The sequence below is a fragment of the Nerophis lumbriciformis genome, linkage group LG19 (genome assembly GCF_033978685.3).
Source record: "Nerophis lumbriciformis linkage group LG19, RoL_Nlum_v2.1, whole genome shotgun sequence".
In the NCBI taxonomy this organism is placed as follows: domain Eukaryota; kingdom Metazoa; phylum Chordata; class Actinopteri; order Syngnathiformes; family Syngnathidae; genus Nerophis; species Nerophis lumbriciformis.
Window position 1 is genome coordinate 37,406,907 of NC_084566.2, and position 22,218 is coordinate 37,429,124.

General features: G+C 36.7%; 1 protein-coding gene across 1 annotated transcript in view; it reads left to right on the top strand.

Annotated features, from left to right (window-relative positions):
- The first annotated feature begins 1,788 nt into the window (after nucleotides 1-1,788).
- The window catches only part of LOC133618468 (AP-1 complex subunit mu-1), a 56,078-nt gene continuing 35,648 nt past the window's right edge, over nucleotides 1,789-22,218 (top strand). Inside the window, exon 1 of the mRNA XM_061978851.1 lies at nucleotides 1,789-1,912. The gene's annotated coding sequence lies outside the window, so the exon portion shown is untranslated. The remainder of the gene's footprint in view (nucleotides 1,913-22,218) is intronic.

Consider the following 22,218-nt stretch of genomic DNA (forward strand, 5'->3'; position numbering starts at 1 on the left):
AAATTGTTGAACAGTTTAAGAAAAACCTTTCTCAACCAGCTATTGCAAGGAATTTAGGGATTTCACCATCTACTGTCCGTAATATCATCAAAGGGTTCAGAGAATCTGGAGAAATCACTGCACGTAAGCAGCTAAGCCCGTGACCTTCCATCCCTCAGGCTGTACTGCATCAACAAGCGACATCAGTGTGTAAAGGATATCACCACATGGGCTCAGGAACACTTCAGAAACCCACTGTCAGTAACTACAGTTGGTCGCTACATCTGTAAGTGCAAGTTAAAACTCTCCTATGCAAGACGAAAACCGTTTATCAACAACGCCCAGAAACGCCGTCGGCTTCGCTGGGCCTGAGCTCATCTAAGATGGACTGATACAAAGTGGAAAAGTGTTCTGTGGTCTGACCAGTCCACATTTCAAATTGTTTTTGGAAACTGTGGACGTCGTGTCCTCCGGACCAAAGAGGAAAAGAACCATCCGGATTGTTACAGGCGCAAAGTTGAAAAGCCAGCATGTGTGATGGTATGGGGGTGTATTAGTGCCCAAGACATGGGTAACTTACACATCTGTGAAGGCGCCATTAATGCTGAAAGGTACATACAGGTTTTGGCACAACATATGTTGCCATCCAAGCGACGTTACCATGGACGCCCCTGCTTATTTCAGCAAGACAATGCCAAGCCACGTGTTACATCAACGTGGCTTCATAGTAAAAGAGTGCGGGTACTAGACTGGCCTGCCTGTAGTCCAGACCTGTCTCCCTTTGCAAATGTGTGGCGCATTATGAAGCCTAAAATAGCACAACGGAGACCCCCGGACTGTTGAACAACTTAAGCTGTACATCAAGCAAGAATGGGGAAGAATTCCACCTGAGAAGCTTCAAAAATGTGTCTCCTCAGTTCCCAAACGTTTACTGAGTGTTGTTAAAAGGAAAGGCCATGTAACACAGTGGTGAACATGCCCTTTCCCAACTACTTTGGCACGTGTTGCAGCCATGAAATTCTAAGTTAATTATTATTTGCAAAAAAGAAAAAAAGTTTATGAGTTTGAACATCAAATATGTTGTCTTTGTAGTGCATTCAACTGAATATGAGTTGAAAATGATGTGCAAATCATTGTATTCCGTTTATATTTACATCTAACACAATTTCCCAACTCATATGGAAACGGGGTTTGTATATTAAGTGGGATTTTTCAGAAAAACAAATATAACACAAAAACAACCTGTCTCTGTGATCACTATAGGTGTATAAATAATAATATAGTGTTAAATAAAATCAGTCCCGTGGGCACAAAACTGAAAATAGTACAGCTCTCCAAAAAGTGCACTTCTGCTGCTATTTGACATAACTGTTTGTTATGATGCTTTGACATTTTTGCACTTTATTTCTTTATTGAAAGAAAATTCTATGAAGAGAAAAGTTGTTTGCAAATGTGGTTACCATGCTAAAAAATGAAGAGTTAAAGCTAAAAAAAAATAAAAACACTTTATTGAGTTAACATTATTTCTTTATAGGGGGGAAGATGTGATGTTATGAGCTAGACCAGGGGTCGGCAACCCGCGGCTCTTTAGCGCCGCCCTAGTGGCTCTCTGGAGCTTTTTCAAAAAACGTATGAAAAATGGAAAAAGATGAGGGGAAAAAAATGTATTTTTTGTTTTAATATGGTTTATGTAGGAGGACAATGACACAAGCCTCCCTAATTGTTATAAAGCACACTGTTTTTATTAAACATGCTCCACTGATTTGAGTATTTGGCGAGCGCCGTTTTGTCCTACTAATTTGGGCGGTCCTTGAACTCACCGTTTGTTTACATGTATAACTTTCTCCGACTTTCTAGGACGTGTTTTATGCCACTTCTTTTTCTGTCTCATGTTGTCCACTAAACTTTTAACGTCGTGCATGAATCCACAAAGGTGAGTTTTGCTGATGTTATTGACTTGTGTGGAGTGCTAATCAGACATATTTGGTCACTGCATGACTGCGAGCTAATCGATGCTAACATGCTATTTAGGCTAGCTATATGTACATATTGCATCATTATGCCTCATTTGTAGCTATATTTGAGGTCATTTAGTTTCCTTTAAGTCATATTAATTCAATTTATATCTCATGACACACTGTGTGTATGTAATATGACTTTTAATTTTTTGCGGCTCCAGACAGATTTGTTTTTGTATTTTTGGTCCAATATGGCTCTTTCAACATTTTGGGTTGCCGACCCCTGAGCTAGGGAATGTAACAACTACACTACCCAGCATGCAACGGGAGTGACGAGCATGCGCGGTAGCCCTGAAAAGTGTCAGCTAGGAATGAGAATGAGCACGCTGTGAAAGTAAACGTCAAGAACTCAGCCAACACGCCTCGTCTGCATTATTTATAATTAGACAGACAACACATATACAGTGTGATTTTGTTTTGTTTACAAGGAAAGAAAAACAAAAGTTAAAAAAGGGAGATATTTGTTGTATATAAATATATGTATGTGCTGCGGTTGCTTTAAGAACGTTGCGACAGCTGCCGTAAAGGAGGTGCGTTGCTAGCCTGGTTGCTATGTTTCCGGTTGGTCGTAAAAGTGTCCGTCATGTGTTTGTACCCTGCTCAAATCTCTCAGTAAAGTTATTCATTGGATTATACCTTTTTGTTTTGAACTTTATTACACCTTGGAGCGCTTTTTCTGGTCCATTTTCTTTCCTGCTTTCGCTATCTGCGCCTAATGACTGAGCTACGTGACGTCATTTCTTGTGATGTCCCACAAGGCATTTCTGGTCGGGACGGGATTCGAATAAAGAACCAACTCTTTTTCTTTACTATAGTGGTCTCGATAACGGGTACCGGTTCTCAAAAAGGGATTCGAGTCCGAGGACTCGGTTCTTTTCTTATCGAACAACCGGTTTCGAGTATCATCCCTATGTGTGATATTACCTCATTACATGCAAAGTAAGATATGTCAAGCTTGTATTTATTCATACTTGCCAACACTCCCGAATTTTCCGGGAAACTCCCGAAATTCAGCGCCTCTCCCGAAAACATCCCGATTTTCAGCCGGAGCTGGAGGCCACGCCCCCTCCAGCTCCATGCGGACCTGAGTGAGGACAGCCTTTTTTTATGACAGGAGAACAACAGGGTGACAAGAACTAAATCATCCAGACTAGAGATAAATTGTATTATTATGTTTATCTTACCTAAAAATAAATATATTTATTAATTAAAAAAATAAATAAATACATTTTTACTATATTTTGCTAAAAACATCAAAATTAATTGTATTTTTCTTTGTATTTTTTCCTGACTCCTTATTACATCCAGCCATAGAATTATACATTAAAATAAACATATTTGAAATAATTGATTTTGAATTATCACAATAATTCATTTAAAATGACCATATTTAATTATTAAAATAATTGCTTGTTTATCAACAACTTTTACATTTAAGTGTTTAACTTATTTTTACACTTGAACGGCACAAAAATGTTTCAAAATAAGATGCATTTTTGCACAAAATGCACGAGCATTTTTCAATCCCTTCAATCCTCTGATTTTGTTTTCATTTGTCATGAAACTAGAAGTTGATTTTCAATGCCTTTACGGTTAAACAGTGTTTAACTTATTTTTACACTTGATTGGCACAAAAATGTTTCAAAATAAGATGCATTTTTGCACAAGATGCACAAGCATTTTTCAATCCCTTCAATCCTCTGATTTTTCTTCATTTGTCATGAAACTAGAAGTTGATTTTCAATGCCTTTATAGTTAAACAGTGTTTAACTTATTTTTACACTTCAACGGCACAAACATTTTTCAAAATAAGATGCATTTTTGCACAAGATGCACAAGCATTTTTCAATCCCTTCAATCCTCTGATTTTTGTTTCGTTTGACATGAAACTAGACGTTGATTTTCAATGCCTTTATAGTTAAACAGTGTTTAACTTATTTTTACACTTGAACGGCACAAAAAATGTTTCAAAATAAGATGCATTTTTGCACAAGCATTTTTCAATCCCTTCAATCTTCTGATTTTTCTTCATTTGTCATGAAACTAGAAGTTGATTTTCAATACCTTTATAGTTAAACAGTGTTTAACTTATTTTTACACTTGAACGGCACAAAAATGTTTCAAAATAAGATGCATTTTTGCACAAGATGCACAAGCATTTTTCAATCCTCTGATTTTTCTTCATTTGTCATGAAACTAGAAGTTTATTTTCAAGGCCTTTATAGTTAAACAGTGTTTAACTTATTTTTACACTTGAACGGCACAAAAATGTTTCAAAATAAAATGCATTTTTGCACAAGCATTTTTCAATCCCTTCCATCCTCTGATTTTTCTTCATTTGTCATGAAACTAGAAGTTGATTTTCAATGCCTTTATAGTTAAACAGTGTTTAACTTATTTTTACACTTGAACGGCACAAAAATGTTTCAAAATAAGATGCATTTTTGCACAAGCATTTTTCAATCCCTTCAATCCTCTGATTTTTTTTTTCATTTGTCATGAAACTAGAAGTTGATTTTCAATGCCTTTATAGTTAAACCGTGTTTAACTTATTTTTACACTTGAACGGCACAAAAATGTTTCAAAATAAGATGCATTTTTGCACAAGCATTTTTCAATCCCTTCAATCCTGATTTTTCTTCATTTGTCATGAAACTAGAAGTTGATTTTCAATGCCTTTACAGTTAAACAGTGTTTAACTTATTTTTACACTTGAACGTCACACAAATGTTTCAAAATAAGATGCATTTTTGCACAAGATGCACAAGCATTTTTCAATCCCTTCAATTCTCTGATTTTTCTTCATTTGTCATGAAACTAGAAGTTGATTTTCAATGCCTTTATAGTTAAACCGTGTTTAACTTATTTTTACACTTGAACGGCACAAAAATGTTTCAAAATAAGATGCGTTTTTGCACAAGATGCATAATCATTTTTCAATCCCTTCAATCCTCTGATTTTTCTTCATTTGTCATGAAACTAGAAGTTGATTTTCAATGCCTTTATAGTTAAACAGTGTTTAACTTATTTTTACACTTGAACGGCACAAAAAAATGTTTCAAAATAAGATGCATTTTTGCACAAGATGCACCAGCATTTTTCAATCCCTTCAATTCTCTGATTTTTCCTTAATTTGTCATGAAACTAGAAGTTGATTTTCAATGCCTTTATAGTTAAACAGTGTTTAACTTATTTTTACACTTGAACGGCACAAACATGTTTCAAAATAAGATGCATTTTTGCACTAGCATTTTTCAATCCCTTCAATCCTCTGATTTTTTTTCATTTGTCATGAAACTAGAAGTTGATTTTCAATGCCTTATTTAAACAGTGTTTAACTTATTTTTACACTTGAACGGCACAAAAAATGTTTCAAAATAAGATGCATTTTTGCACAAGTATTTTTCAATCCCTTCAATCTTCTGATTTTTCTTAATTTGTCATGAAACTAGAAGTCGATTTTCAATTCCTTTATAGTTGAACAGTGTTTAATTTATTTTTACACTTGAACGGCACAAAAATGTTTCAAAATAAGATGCATTTTTGCACAAGATGCACAAGCATTTTTCAATCCTCTGATTTTTTTTCATTTGTCATGAAACTAGAAGTTGATTTTCAATGCCTTTATTGTTAAACAATGTTTAACTTATTTTTACACTTGAACGGCACAAACATTTTTCAAATTAAGATGTATTTTTGCACAAGCATTTTTCAATCCCTTCAATCCTCTGATTTTTTTTTCATTTGTCATGAAACTACAAGTTGATTTTCAATGCCTTTATAGTTAAACAGTGTTTAACTTATTTTTACACTTGAACGGCACAAAAACTTTTCAAAATAAGATGCATTTTTAAACAAGATGCACAAGCATTTTTCAATCCCTTTAATCCTCTGATTTTTCTTCATTTGTCATGAAACTAGAAGTTGATTTTCAAGGCCTTTATAGTTAAACCGTGTTTAACTTATTTTTACACTTGAACGGCACAACATTTTTTCAAAATAAGATGCATTTTTGCACAAGATGCACAAGCATTTTTCAATCCCTTCCATCCTCTGATTTTTTTTCATTTGTCATGAAACTAGAAGTTGATTTTCAATGCCTTTATAGTTAAACCGTGTTTAACTTATTTTTACACTTGAACGGCACAAAAATGTTTCAAAATAAGATGCATTTTTAAACAAGATGCACAAGCATTTTTCAATCCCTTTAATCCTCTGATTTTTCTTCATTTGTCATGAAACTAGAAGTTGATTTTCAAGGCCTTTATAGTTAAACCGTGTTTAACTTATTTTTACACTTGAACGGCACAAAATTTTTTCAAAATAAGATGCATTTTTGCACAAGATGCACAAGCATTTTTCAATCCCTTCAATCCTCTGATTTTTTTTCATTTGTCATGAAACTAGAAGTTGATTTTCAATGCCTTTATAGTTAAACAGAGTTTAACTTATTTTTACACTTGAACAGCACAAAAATGTTTGAAAATAAGATGCATTTTTGCACAAGCATTTTTCAATCCCTTCAATCCTCTGATTTTTTTTCATTTGTCATGAAACTAGAAGTTGATTTTCAATGCCTTTATAGTTAAACCGTGTTTAACTTATTTTTACACTTGAACGGCACAAAAATGTTTCAAAATAAGATGCATTTTTAAACAAGATGCACAAGCATTTTTCAATCCCTTTAATCCTCTGATTTTTCTTCATTTGTCATGAAACTAGAAGTTGATTTTCAAGGCCTTTATAGTTAAACCGTGTTTAACTTATTTTTACACTTGAACGGCACAACATTTTTTCAAAATAAGATGCATTTTTGCACAAGATGCACAAGCATTTTTCAATCCCTTCAATCCTCTGATTTTTTTTCATTTGTCATGAAACTAGAAGTTGATTTTCAATGCCTTTATAGTTAAACCGTGTTTAACTTATTTTTACACTTGAACGGCACAACATTTTTTTCAAAATAAGATGCATTTTTGCACAAGCATTTTTCAATCCCTTCAATCCTCTGATTTTGTTTTTCATTTGTCATGAAACTAGAAGTTGATTTTCAATGCCTTTATAGTTAAACAGAGTTTAACTTATTTTTACACTTGAACAGCACAAAAATGTTTGAAAATAAGATGCATTTTTGCACAAGCATTTTTCAATCCCTTCAATCCTCTGATTTTTTTTCATTTGTCATGAAACTAGAAGTTGATTTTCAATGCCTTTATAGTCAAACCGCATTTAACTTATTTTTACACTTGAACGGCACAAACATTTTTCAAAATAAGATGCATTTTTGCACAAGATGCACAAGCATTTTTCAATCCCTTCAATCCTCTGATTTTTGTTTCGTTTGACATGAAACTAGAAGTTGATTTTCAATGCCTTTATAGTTAAACAGTGTTTAACTTATTTTTACACTTGAACGGCACAAAAAATGTTTCAAAATAAGATGCATTTTTGCACAAGCATTTTTCAATCCCTTCAATCTTTTGATTTTTCTTCATTTGTCATGAAACTAGAAGTTGATTTGCAATGCCTTAATAGTTAAACAGTGTTTAACTTATTTTTACACTTGAACGGCACAAAAATGTTTCAAAATAAGATGCATTTTTAAACAAGATGCACAAGCATTTTTCAGTCCCTTTAATCCTCTGATTTTTCTTCATTTGTCATGAAACTAGAAGTTGATTTTCAAGGCCTTTATAGTTAAACAGTGTTTAACTTATTTTTACACTTGAACGGCACAAACATGCTTAAAAATAAGATGCATTTTTGCACAAGATGCACAAGCATTTTTCAATCCCTTCCATCCTCTGATTTTTCTTAATTTGTCATGAAACTAGAAGTTGATTTTCAATGCCTTTATAGTTAAACCCTGTTTAACTTATTTTTACACTTGAACGGCACAAACATGTTTAAAAATAAGATGCATGGGGCGATTTTGCAAGACTGCACCTTTGTAATTTCTCATGAAAATGGGTAGTTTGGTTTCAATGTCTTACTAATAAACTGTAGTTAACTTCTTTTTACACTTTTACAACACAAAAATGTTAACAAGATGGGTAATGTGCTCTTGTAATGCTTTACCTTCATCCGCTGTCGTAATACGGGGAAGTTTTGTTTTTATGAGTTAGTGTTGAACACAGGTTAACTTCTTTTTACATTTAAAAGTGTTTGAATTATCATGTAACTTTTTATACTTTAACACCTAGAAATGCTAAAACTTGACTTAAAAACATTGCCTGTGCTGTCCATAGAAGCTTCTACGGTGTCCTCTGCTTGAACCGGCAATAAATTATTCCCATTGTTGTCTCTGGGAAGTAGGAAATAGACTTTTCAGGTTGCACTGTAACTGACTTTCTGGCGAGTAAATACACAATTACTGAAATATGTGTGCTGCGAAAATATCCAGCGCTCTGGAAAAGGAGAATGAACCATTTGATCAAACCACATGACCCTAGAAATGTAAAACATTTCTCCTTTAAGTCTTCCTGTTGTGCGCAATTACAAAGTCTATTAGCTTCATTCGATAAAAATCATTTAAAAGCTACCAATTAAAGCTAAAAGATGCCAGGAAATAAATAATATATATTATATAATACATCACATTGACTGGCCTTTCACCCAAAGTCTTCTGTGATAGGCTCCAGCTGACCTTAAAGGCAATATCAGGTCGAAAAGGGATGGATGTTTAATATATCACAACATATCATAGTTGTTTTCCAATACAATGGAAAACAATACAGAGTCACGAAAGTGGTTCTTTTATGAATTTATTATGGGTCTACTGAAAATGTGCTGGGTCAAAAGTATACATACAGCAATGTTAATATTTGCTTACATGTCCCTTGGCAAGTTTCACTGCAATAAGGCGCTTTTGGTAGCCATCCACAAGCTTCTGCTTGAATTTTTGACCACTCCTCTTGACAAAATTGGTGCAGTTCAGTTCTGACATCACATGGACAAAGATAAGACCTTCTGGAAGAAAGTTCTGTGGTCAAATAAAACAAAAAATGGAGCTGTTTGGCCACAATACCCAGCAATATGTTTGGAGGAGAAAAGATGAGGCCTTTAATCCCAGGAGCACAATGCCTACCGTCAAGCATGGTGGTGGTAGTGTTATACTCTGGGCCTGTTTTGCTGCCAATGCAACTGGTGCTTTAAATGAGACAATAAAAAAGGAGGATTACCTCCAAATTCTTCAGGACAAGCTAAAATCATCAGACCGGAGGTTGGGTTTTGGGCGCAGTTGGGTGTTCCAACAGGACAATGACCCCAAACACACCTCAAAAGTGGTAATAAATCAGGCTCGAATGAAGGTTTTAGAATGGCCTTCCCAAAGTCCTGACTTAAACATGTGGACAATGCTGAAGAAACAAGTCCATGTCAGAAAACCAACACATTTAGCTAAACTGCACCAATTTTGTCAAGAGGAGTGGTCAAAAATTCAAGCAGAAGCTTGTGGATGGCTACCAAAAGTGCCTTATTGCAGGTAAACTTGCCAAGGGACATGTAAGCAAATATTAACATTGCTGTATGTATACTTTTGACCCAGCACATTTGCAGTAGACCCATAATAAATTCATAAAAGAACCAAACTTCATGAATGTTTTTTGTGACCAACAAGTATGTGCTCCAATCACTCTATCACAAAAAAATAAGAGTTGTAGAAAGTGTTGGAAACTCAAGACAGCCATGACATGATGTTCTTTACAAGATGTCAGGTTCAAACACAGATGACATCTATTAAACAGACAAAGAAGCAAGGAATTAAACAGAGACAGGATTCAATTTAGCTCAATGAGGAGAAACGTCTGGGCTGTACTCTTTGTACAGTCTTCCACCACGATCTTAAGAAAGGATTGCACGCTTCCTCTTTTATTTGGACTTTCCCTGATTACATGGCAACGGCTGTTTCTAAGGGGAGAGGGGGTCGTAAACAGCCGTTGCCCTCGGTCACAAAACAGTTCAAAGAAAAGATGCCTGTAGCTTGCGTCAAGTCCTGCTTCCTCTCCGACTTTGTAGATCTCGGGTCAAGACAAGATCTTCCTGTGGATTACAATAGATCAAAGAAACCGACACCTTCATGTCACTTCCCATCCTACACAGTGGAGTTTTACAAGCCTTTTGCTTGGTAAGATCAAAGACAGCTTTTGTCCTCTCGCCGGGAACTCATGGAACCAGAAAGTTTTGTGATAACTTACATACAGGGTGTCCCCTCCAAGGTTTCTCATTGTCATCCCATTGGGTTGAGTTTTTCCTTGCCCTGATGGGGGATCTGAGCCGAGGATGTCGTTGTGGCTTGTGCAGCCCTTTGAGACATTCGTGATTTAGGGCTTTATAAGTAAACATTGATTGATTTATTGATTGTATCTCAAATTAACAAGTTCCACTGAACTTAATTGAAATCAATGTAATTGTTGCTTGGCCCGGCCCAAAAACATCACAATTTTAACAATGTGTCACAATCGGCTTTCGCCGGAGTGGGACCCGAACGCATACTTGCCAACCCTCCCGGATTTTCCGGGAGACTCCCGAAATTCAGCGCCTCTCCCGAAAACCTCCCGGGACAAATTTTCTCCCGAAAATCTCCCGAAATTCAGGCGGACTCAGGTCCTCCACAATATAAAAAAGCATACCTGCCCAATGACGTTATAACTGTAGAATGATGGAGGGCGAGTTCTTGGTTTCTTATGTGGGTTTATTGTTAGGCAGTTTCATTAACGTACTCCCAGCGCGGTAACAACACACAACAACAACAGTCACGTTTTCGTCTACCGTAAAGCAGTTCGTCTGCCGTAAACAGCAATGTTGTGACACTCTTAAACAGGACAATACTGCCATCTAGTGCATTTGATGAAAGCACTTTTGTGCGTGCCACACAGCAATGCATCAGAGAGGGTGTTAAGCATGGTTCGAAAAATAGTGACAGAGAATAGAACAAGGATGGACAATTCAACCCTTAACTCAACAATGAGTAGATGAGTGTTATGTGTGTGTGTATATGTGTAAATAAATGAATACTGAAATTCAAGTATTTATTTTATTTATATATATATATATATATATATATATATATATATATATATATATATATATAATAAAATATATAATAAAATAAATATATATATATATATATATATATATATATATATATAGAATTCACTGAACGTCAAGTATTTCTTATATATATATATATATACAGTATATGAAATACTTGACTTGGTGAATTCTAGCTGTAAATGTACCCCTCCCCTTTTAGCCACGCCCCCAACCACGCCCCCGTCCCACCCCGACCACGCCCACCCCCCTCCCCACACCTCCCGAAATCGGAGGTCTCAAGGTTGGCAAGTATGCCCGAACGCAGAGAAGAAATAGTAATACAAATAATAACAAATAGCGCACTCAAAAAGGAGTGAGGAAATAACAACTAAGGATGCACACCAAAGGTGTGGCGAAAGGTAAAACATACACAAATGGTGTGGAGAGGAAACAGTTAACACTACACGGCAGAGCCACCGGAACAAGAAAGAAACATCCGTGGAGAGGAGATGAATACGACTGGAAGAGTGAACCAGCAGGAATCTATTGGCGCCGAGTAAATAGACTGGAGAGCTTAGGTGGTCAGGAGGAAATGGGTGTCAGGTATGCATGAAGGAGGCTCCGCCCCCTGACCTGAAAACCAGGCAGTGCAACAAAAAGCAGACATGCAGCAGCAGAGCTGCCAGATCATGACAACATGCCTTTTCAAACATAAAATAAAAAACTTTTAGATAAGAAATATTGTGTGCATAACAATGCATTAGTGTTACGCTTTCACTCCAGAGGAGATCCCAGAAACACCAGAGAGGCGAAATTCCAAAAATAGTCTTTTATTCCACCATAAGCGAAGGAAAACAAAAGAGGAATGATCCAGGTACGGAGATCACAAAGCTTGCAACAGATGGCAAGCTACTTTAGAGCAAGACTATGCCTTGGAGTCTATAGTTCTGGACCCACGAATAGTCGACCCGTAGGGCAGGCAGCAGGTCGAGAGTGCCTCTTCCACTTCTCTTTCCACATCCCACCGGAGGCCCCCGAGGATCCAAGAAGACGGACTAATCAATCAATCAATCATCAATCAAAGTTTATTCATATAGCCCTTTATCACAATTGTCTCAAAGGGCTGCACAAGCCACAAGGACATCCTCGGCTCAGTGTCACGGCGCATGCGCAATCCCTCATGTCTTCTGCGACAAGCTCAGCCGGCACCTCCGCCAGAAACACAGTAAAGATGCAGGCAATCACTAATCTGCGCACCTGGGACTAATGAAGACAGACAGCATAAAAACCAGCGGATACGAAGATCCAGTGCCGGAACGTAGTTCACTCTCGCATGCTTCTCCTGTTTCTCGTGATCGAGCCGTGTGCCTCGACTTCCCTCTGGATTCTGGACTGCCTCCCTCGATCCTCGACCCCTGCTTGGACACGGATCCATACTTGCCAACCCTCCCGATTTTCCCGGGAGACTCCCGAATTTCAGTGCCCCTCCCGAAAATCTCCCGGGGCAACCATTCTCCCGAATTTCTCCCGATTTCCACCCGGACAACAATATTGGGGGGTGTGCCTTAAAGGCACTGTCTTTAGCGTCCTCTACAACCTGTCGTCACATTCGCTTTTCCTCCGTACAAACAGTGTGCCGACCCAGTCACAAACGATAAGCGTTTTTTACACACACATAAGTGAATGCAAGGCATACTTGATCAACAGCCATACAGGTCACACTTAGGGTGGCCGTATAGACAACTTAAACACTGTTACAAATATGCGCCACACTGTGAACCCACACCAAACAGGAATGACAAACACATTTCGGGAGAACATCCGCACCGTAACACAACATAAACACTACAGAACAAATACCCAGAATCCCTTGCAGCACTAACTCTTCCGGGACGCTACAATATACACCCCCCGCTACCCCCCAACCCCGCCCACCTCAACCTCCTCATGCTCTCTCAGGGAGAGCATGTCCCAAATCCCAAGCTGCTGTTTTGAGGCATGTTGTGACTTCAATAATAAATATAGCAGTGCCATGTTGGCATTTTTTTTTCTCCATAACTTGAGTTGATTTATTTTGGAAAACCTTGTTACATTGTTTAATGCATCCAGCGGGGCATCACAACAAAATTAGGCATAATAATGTGTTAATTCCACAACTGTATATATCGGTATCGGGTGATGTCGGAATCGGTAATTAAGAGTTGGACAATATCGGAATATCAGATAACAGCAAAAAAGCCATTATCGGACATCTCTACTTACTACTAAAAGACAAGCTGTCTTGTATATTCACTATTTTATTTAAGGACAAACTTGCAATAAGAAACATACTAGGTTTAATGTACAAACCCCGTTTCCATATGAGTTGGGAAATTGTGTTGGATGCAAATACGAAATGCAATGATTTGCAAATCATTTTCAACCCATATTCAGTTGAATATGCTACAAAGACAACATATTTTATGTTCAAACTGATAAACATTTTTTTTTTTGTGCAAATAATCATTAACTTTAGAATTTGATGCCAGCAACACGTAACAAAGAAGTTGGGAAAGGTGGCAATAAATACTGATAAAGTTGAGGAATGCTCATCAAACACTTATTTGGAACATCCCACAGGTGTGCAGGCTAATTGGGAACAGGTGGGTGCCATGATTGGGTATAAAAGTAGATTCCATGAAATGCTCACTCATTCACAAACAAGGATGGGGCGAGGGTCACCACTTTGTCAACAAATGTGTGAGCAAATTATTGAACAGTTTAAGAAAAACCTTTCTCAACCAGCTATTGGAAGGAATTTAGGGATTTCACCATCTACGGTTCGTAATATCATCAAAGGGTTCAAAGAATCTGGAGAAATCGCTGCACGTAAGCGGCTAAGCCCGTGACCCTCGATCCCTCAAGCTTTACTGCATCAACAAGCAACATCAGTGTGTAAAGGATATCACCACATGGGCTCAGGAACACTTCAGAAACCCACTGTCAGTAACTACAGTTGGTCGCTACATCTGTAAGTGCAAGTTAGAACTCTCCTATGCAAGGCGAAAACCGTTTATCAACAACACCCAGAAACGCTGTCGACTTCGCTGGGCCTGAGCTCATCTAAGATGGACTGATACAAAGTGTAAAAGTGTTCTGTGGTCTGACGAGTCCACATTTCAAATTGTTTTTGGAAACTGTGGACGTCGTGTCCTCCGGACCAAAGAGGAAAAGAACCATCCGGATTGTTACAGGCGCAAAGTTGAAAAGCCAGCATGTGTGATGGTATGGGGGTGTATTAGTGCCCAAGACATGGGTAACTTACACATCTGTGAAGGCACCATTAATACTGAAAGGTACATACAGGTTTTGGAGCAACATATGTTGCCATCCAAGCAACGTTACCATGGACGCCCCTGCTTATTTCAGCAAGACAATGCCAAGCCACGTGTTACATCAACGTGGCTTCATAGTAAAAGAGTGCGGGTACTAGACTGGCCTGTCTCCCATTGAAAATGTGTGGCGCATTATGAAGCCTAAAATACCACAACGGAGACCCCCGGACTGTTGAACAACTTAAGCTGTACATCAAGCAAGAATGGGAAATAATTCCACCTGAGAAGCTTCAAAAATGTGTCTCCTCAGTTCCCAAACGTTTACTGAGTGTTGTTAAAAGGAAAGGCCATGTAACACAGTGGTGAACACGCCCTTTCCCAACTACTTTGGCACGTGTTGCAGCCATGAAATTCTAACTTAATTATTATTTGCAAAAAAAAAAATAAAGTTTATGGGTTTGAACATCAAATATGTTGTCTTTGTAGCATATTCAATTGAATATGGGTTGAAAATGATTTGCAAATCATTGTATTCCGTTTATATTTACATCTAACACAATTTCCCAACTCATATGGAAACGGGGTTTGTACACCAATACTTTTTGTTCAAATAAAGCCAATAATGCAATTTTTTGTGGTGCCCTTTATTTACAAAAGTACCGAAAAGTATCGAAATAATGTAGGTACTGGTACTGGTAAAAAAAAAATATTGGTATCGGGACAACACCAATTTTAATACTGATCATTAGGTGGCACTTGGAGAGCCAAGTGTTTTCTGAGGTGGTACTTGGTGAAAAAAGTTTGAGAACCAATGCAGGGATCATTCTCCACATAATAATCTTGCATTCTAACCACGTCACCATTAGAGTCTGGCTTGTATCCAACTGCCATTACTAAGATATCTGCAAGATGTGTGTCCAGTACTAGGTTCCTTATTGAATTTCATAGAAAGCCACCCTGTCAATTATTAATTGACATTTTGCAAGCTATTTTTGCTTCTCAACAGTGTCTCACGTGTCGGGGCCAGCGCGTACAGTTATAAAAAAAAAAAAACCTCCAGATGGTCCCTGTAATCTGCTGTCTTCCTGGTCCGATACCATGTACTGTAAACTCAAAAGCTGTGTCATGGAAAAAGCTCACGATCGCACTCATTAGTTCAGTGTTTTTCCAACCTTTTTTTGAGCCAAGGCACATTTTTTTGCGTTGAAAAAATCCGGAGGCACGCCACCAGCAGAAATCGTGAAAAAACAAAACTCAGTTGACAGTAAAAAGTCACAATTGTTGGACATGATTTTAATGCATAACCAAGCATGCATCAATATAGCTCTTGTCTCAAAGTAGGTGTACTGTCACCACCTGTCACATCACACCCTGACTTATATTGGACTTTTTTTTGCTGTTTTCCTGTGTGCAGAGGTGGGTAGTAACGCGCTACATTTACTCCGTTACATCTACTTGAGTAACTTTTGGGATAAATTGTACTTCTAAGAGTAGTTTTAATGCAACATACTTTTACTTTTACTTAAGTATATTTATAGAGAAGGAACGCTACTTCTACTCCGCTACTTTTATCTACATTCAGCTCGCTACTCGCTACTAATTTTTATCGATCTGTTAATGCACGCTTTGTTTGTTTTGGTCTGTCAGACAGACCTTCAAAGTGCCTGCCTTACTGGTGACGTTTCACTTCGTTCCACCAATCAGATGCAGTCACTGGTGACGTTGGACCAATCAAACAGAGCCAGGTGGTCACATGACCTGACTTAAACAAGTTGAAAAACTTATTGGGGTGTTACCATTTAGTGGTCAATTGTACGGAATATGTACTGTACTGTACAATATAATAATAAAAGTTCCAATCAATCAATCAAAAGCGTGAAGGAAAAAATATACTTTTTTTATTTCAACCGTACATCCCGTCAAAAGCCTCAAGACTGACCGCACATGAGGACGTTCCTGTCTTCACAATAAAAGTGCCGCTCCATCGCGCCTGCGCTTTCAAAACAAGAGTCTCCGAAAGCCAGCGCAAACAAGCTAGCAAGCTACGGAGTTTGACGCCAATATATTTCTTGTAAAGTGTATAAAAACGAATATGGAAGCTGGACAAATAAGGTGCCAAAAACCAACCACTTTCATGTGGTATTAGACAGAAAGGAGGAACTTTTCTTCTCCTCCATTTGAAAACGTGGACGTTATCATCACTACTGTCTGATTACAATCAACGCAAGTCATCAGAATCAGGTAATACACCAACTTATATTCTAGTCTGCATGAAAGAAAGGAATCTATATGTTAAACATGCATGTATATTCATTAAAACATCTTTAACATGTAAACAAAAACAGCAAAATAAATACATATAAATTATATACTGTATATATCAATGTATATGTATGTATATATATATATATATATATATATATATATATATATATATATGTGTGTGTGTGTATGTTACTCATCAGTTACTCAGTACTTGAGTAGTTTTTTCACAACATACTTTTTACTTTTACTCAAGTAAATATTTGGGTGACTACTCCTTACTTTTACTTGAGTAATAAATCTCTAAAGTAACAGTACTCTTACTTGAGTACAATTTCTGGCTACTCTACCCACCTCTGCCTGTGTGTAGTGTTTTACTTCTTGTCTTGCGCTCCTATTTTGGTGACTTTTTCTCTTTTTTTGGTATTTTCCTGTAGCAGTTTCATGTCTTCCTTCGAGCGATATTTCCCGCATTTACTTTGTTTTAGCAATCAAGAAGATTTCAGTTGTTTTTATCCTTCTTTGTGGGGACATTGTTGATTGTCATGTTCGGATGTACTTTGAGGACGCCGTCTATGCTCCACAGTAAGTCTTTGCTGTCGTCCAGCATTCTGTTTTTGTTTACTTTGTAGCCAGTTCAGTTTTAGTTTCGTTCTGCATAGCACATAACACTCCTCTACTCATTGTTGTATTTGAAAGTGCAATGCTTTGCAGCCAGTAGCACAGCCTTTGAAGGAGCCTAGGTATGGGCAGCATCTGTGAAATTTAATTAGCAGGAAAGGAGTGAGTTTAGGGTTTAATTGTCCATCCTTGTTCTATTCTCCGTCACTATCTTTATAACCATGCTCAACACCCCCTTCGTCTTCTTACTCGTCGTCGCCATGACTGTCTCTTCTTCGTTCTTCTGCTTCGTCTCCTTCTTGTTGTGTACTCTCCAAAAGCCGTAGATGTTATAATGTGACTGGGCCGGCACGCTGTTTATATGGAAAAAAAGCGGCCGTGACGACAGGCTGGCCTCACTCAGGTCCGGCTGGAAATCGGGAGAAATTCGGGAGAATTGTTGTCCCGGGAGATTTTCGGGAGAAGCACTGAAATTCGGGAGTCTCCCGGAAAATTCGGGAGGGTTGGCAATTATGTAAATTGTGCAACCCAATTGTTGGGTTTGGAATAACCTTACATTGCAGTGAACCTAACTCAGCTTTTGTGTGAAATAAATTCATTCCAATGGTTGGGTAATGAATCAACCAACATTGAGTTATCATAACTCAACTTTTTGGTTAAATAATTCAACGCAAAAGTTGGTTTGAAAAAAATAAACCAAAATGTTGAGTTAAAATAACTCAAATGAGGGGTTTGTCGTTTTCTGAACCAGCAGTTGGGTTCTTTTTTAACCCAACATTTTTTTAGTGTGTAGCCTAGTAGTCCAATGCAGCTGCACTGCAAAAAGTCAGTGTTCAAAAACAAGAAAAAAAATATACAAAAATGAGGGGTATTTTATTTGAACTAAGCAAAATTATCTGCCAATAGAACAAGAAAATTTGGCTTGTCAAGACTTTCCAAAACAAGTAAAATGAGCTAACCTCAATGAACCAAAAAATAGCTTAAAATAAGTATATTCTCACTAATAACAAGTGCACTTTTCTTGGTAAAAAAAAGAGACCTTTTTGCTCAATATGTTGAAAAATATACCTAAATGAAGTAAATGCTAGTGCCATTATCTTGACATAATGATATGCGCTCGGCATTACATTTACTTATACTAAAAACTAATTTATTGTTCTTAATGGAAAGGCAACAAGGCAAGCGCTTGTTACTCTCGGGGTCTCCTAGCCGCTCAGGAAAATTATATGATCTAAAAATGCATTTTTCCATGGATAACATGACATCTCGCGCCAAGTGCGTGCTCTTTCAGTCAATTAGTGCGCATATATACAGCCCGGAACCCCGGCCAAAAAATGTTTTATTGTAATTTTGAAGAATTTATCTGAATGTGCATGAACTATTTCTGTTCAAAATTGTTAGAAATGTTAAATGTTTAAATATTAACTGTCAGTTTACTGTACTGTGCCAACTGTACTACTATATGAGTACCTATTTTCTATTGTTTCATTGAAAATAAAACAGTTCATTTGGCTGTCATCTGGTTTAATTATGAGACACAATTGTGTCAAAGTCATGATTTTTTTTTCATGCTTGAAATAAGAAATTCTTACTTTGAAAAAGCAGTTTTATACTTGTGAGTGTTGATGACACAGCTTTGCAACAGTTGATATTCTAGTTTCAAGCATGTTTTACTCAATATAGGTCATCAAATCTCAGCAACAAGCTGTAATATCTTACTGAGATCATTTAGGAGCAAAACCCTTAAAACAAGTAAAACACTTTAACATAAAATCTGCTTAGTGAGAAGAATTATCTTATCAGACAGAATTATCTTATCAGAATTATCATAACTCAACTTTTTTGGTTAAATAATTCAACGTAAAAGTTGGGTTGAAAAACTTTAACCAAAATGTTGAGCTAAAATAACTCAAATGAGGGGTTTGTCCTTTTCTGAACCAGCAGTTGGGTTCTTTTTTAACCCAACATTTTTTTAGTGTGTAGCCTAGCAGTCCAATGCAGCTGCACTGCAAAAAGTCAGTGTTCAAAAACAAGAAAAAAAAAATACAAAAATGAGGGGTATTTCAATTGAACTAAGCAAAATTATCTGCCAATAGAACAAGAAAATTTGGCTTGTCAAGACTTTCCAAAACAAGTAAAATGAGCTAACCTCAATGAACCAAAAAATAGCTTAAAATAAGTATATTCTCACTAATAACAAGTGCACTTTTCTTGGTAAAAAAAAGAGACCTTTTTGCTCAATATGTTGAAAAATATACCTAAATGAAGTAAATGTTAGTGCCATTATCTTGACATAATGATATGCGCTCGGCATTACATTTACTTATACTAAAAACGAATGTATTGTTCTTAATGGAAAGGCATCAAGGCAACCGCTTGTTACTCTCGGGGTCTCCTAGCCGCTCAGGCAAATCATATTGTCTAAAAATGCATTTTTCCATGGATAACATGACATCATCGCACCAAGTGCGTGCTCTTTCAGTCAATTAGTGCGCAACCCCGAATTGAATATATATGTGTATATATTTGCAGCCCGGCCCCTGGACAATTTTTATTTAATTGTAATTTTGAAGAATTTATCTGAATGTGCATGAACTATTTCTGTTCAAAATTGTTAGAAATGTTAAATGTTTAAATATTAACTGTGAGTTTACTGTACTGTGCCAACTGTACTACTATATGAGTACCTATTTTCTATTGTTTCATTGAAAATAAAACAGCAAAGTCCATTTGGCTGTCATCTGTTTTAATTATGAGACACAATTGTGTCAAAGTCATGATTTTTTTTTCATGCTTGAAATAAGAAATTCTTACTTTGAAAAAGCAGTTTTATACTTGTGAGTGTTGATGACACAGCTTTGCAACAGTTGATATTCTAGTTTCAAGCATGTTTTACTCAATATAGGTCATCAAATCTCAGCAACAAGCTGTAATATCTTACTGAGATCATTTAGGAGCAAAACCCTTAAAACAAGTAAAACACTCGAACATAAAATCTGCTTAGTGAGAAGAATTATCTTATCAGACAGAATTATCTTATCAGAATTATCATAACTCAACTTTTTTGGTTAAATAATTCAACGTAAAAGTTGGGTTGAAAAACTTTAACCAAAATGTTGAGCTAAAATAACTCAAATGAGGGGTTTGTCCTTTTCTGAACCAGCAGTTGGGTTCTTTTTTAACCCAACATTTTTTTAGTGTGTAGCCTAGCAGTCCAATGCAGCTGCACTGCAAAAAGTCAGTGTTCAAAAACAAGAAAAAAAAAATACAAAAATGAGGGGTATTTTAATTGAACTAAGCAAAATTATCTGCCAATAGAACAAGAAAATTTGGCTTGTCAAGACTTTCCAAAACAAATAAAATTAGCTAACTTCAATCAACCCAAAAATGGCTTAAAATAAGTATATTCTCACTAATAACAAGTGCACTTTTCTTGGTAGAAAAAAAAGAGAGAACTTTTTGCTCAATATGTTGAAAAATATTCTTAAATGAAGTAAATGCTAGTGCCATTATCTTGACATAATGATATGCGCTCGACATTACATTTACTTATACTAAAAACTAATTTATTGTTCTTAATGGAAAGACAACAAGGCAACCGCTTGTTACTCTCGGGGTCTCCTAGCCGCTCAGGCAAATCATATGGCATACTTGCCAACCCTCCCGGATTTTCCGGGAGACTCCCGAAATTCAGCGGCTCTCCCGAAAACCTCCCGGGACAAATTTTTGCTTTTGCTTTTGCTTTTTCCTCCTGTATAACAGGTTAGTTTTGGTGAATCAACTCACTGAATAATATCCATGTGATCTTTATAAGTTTAAGTACACATTCTGATGGTGGAGCCTAACTCTAAAGTGTTTGTGAGTTGTAGTTTGTATTTGTGAATGAATCCAGTGCACAGCTGCAGTAATCAATACAAAAAGGCGACGTGAGTGCGCAATGTTTATATAGGAACTTCTGATCCTAATTCAGACTCCCAAATTAGAGCTCCCGTTTTCTTATTGATTTTATAATGTATATTTGTATAATGTGTGTGTTCTGAAATAGTGACAGAGAATAGAACAAGGATGGACAATTCAACCCTTAACTCAACAATGAGTAGAGGAGTGTTATGTGTGTGTATATGGGTAAATAAATGAACACTGAAATTCAAGTATTTTTTATTTATATATATATACATATATATATATATATATATATATATATATATATATATATATATATATATATATATATATATATAGCTAGAATTCACTGAAAGTCAAATATTTCTTATATATATATCTTAACCACGCCCCCAACCACGCCCCACGCCCCACCCCGACCCCGCCCCCCACCCCCCACCTCCCGAAATCGGAGGTCTCAAGGTTGGCAAGTATGATATGGTCTAAAAATGCATTTTTCCATCGACAACATGACATCATCACGCCAAGTGCGTGCTCTTTCAGTCAATTAGTGCGCATATATACAGCCCAGAACCCCGGCCAAAAAGTTTTTTATTGTAATTTTGAAGAATTTATCTGAATGTGCATGAACTACTTCTGTTCAAAATTGTTAGAAATGTTAAATGTTTAAATATTAACTGTCAGTTTACTGTACTGTGCCAACTGTACTACTATATGAGTACCTATTTTCTATTGTTTCATTGAAAACAAAACAGTTCATTTGGCTGTCATCTGTTTTAATTATGAGACACAATTGTGTCAAAGTCATGATTTTTTATTTCATGCTTGAAATAAGAAATGATTACTTTGAAAAAGCAGTTTTATACTTGTGAGTGTTGATGACACAGCTTTGCAACAGTTGATATTCTAGTTTCAAGCATGTTTTACTCAATATAGGTCATCAAATCTCAGCAACAAGCTGTAATATCTTACTGAGATCATTTAGGAGCAAAACCCTTAAAACAACTCTAACATAAAATCTGCTTAGTGAGAAGAATTATCTTATCAGACAGAAAATAAGCAAATATCACCCTTATTTGAGATATTTC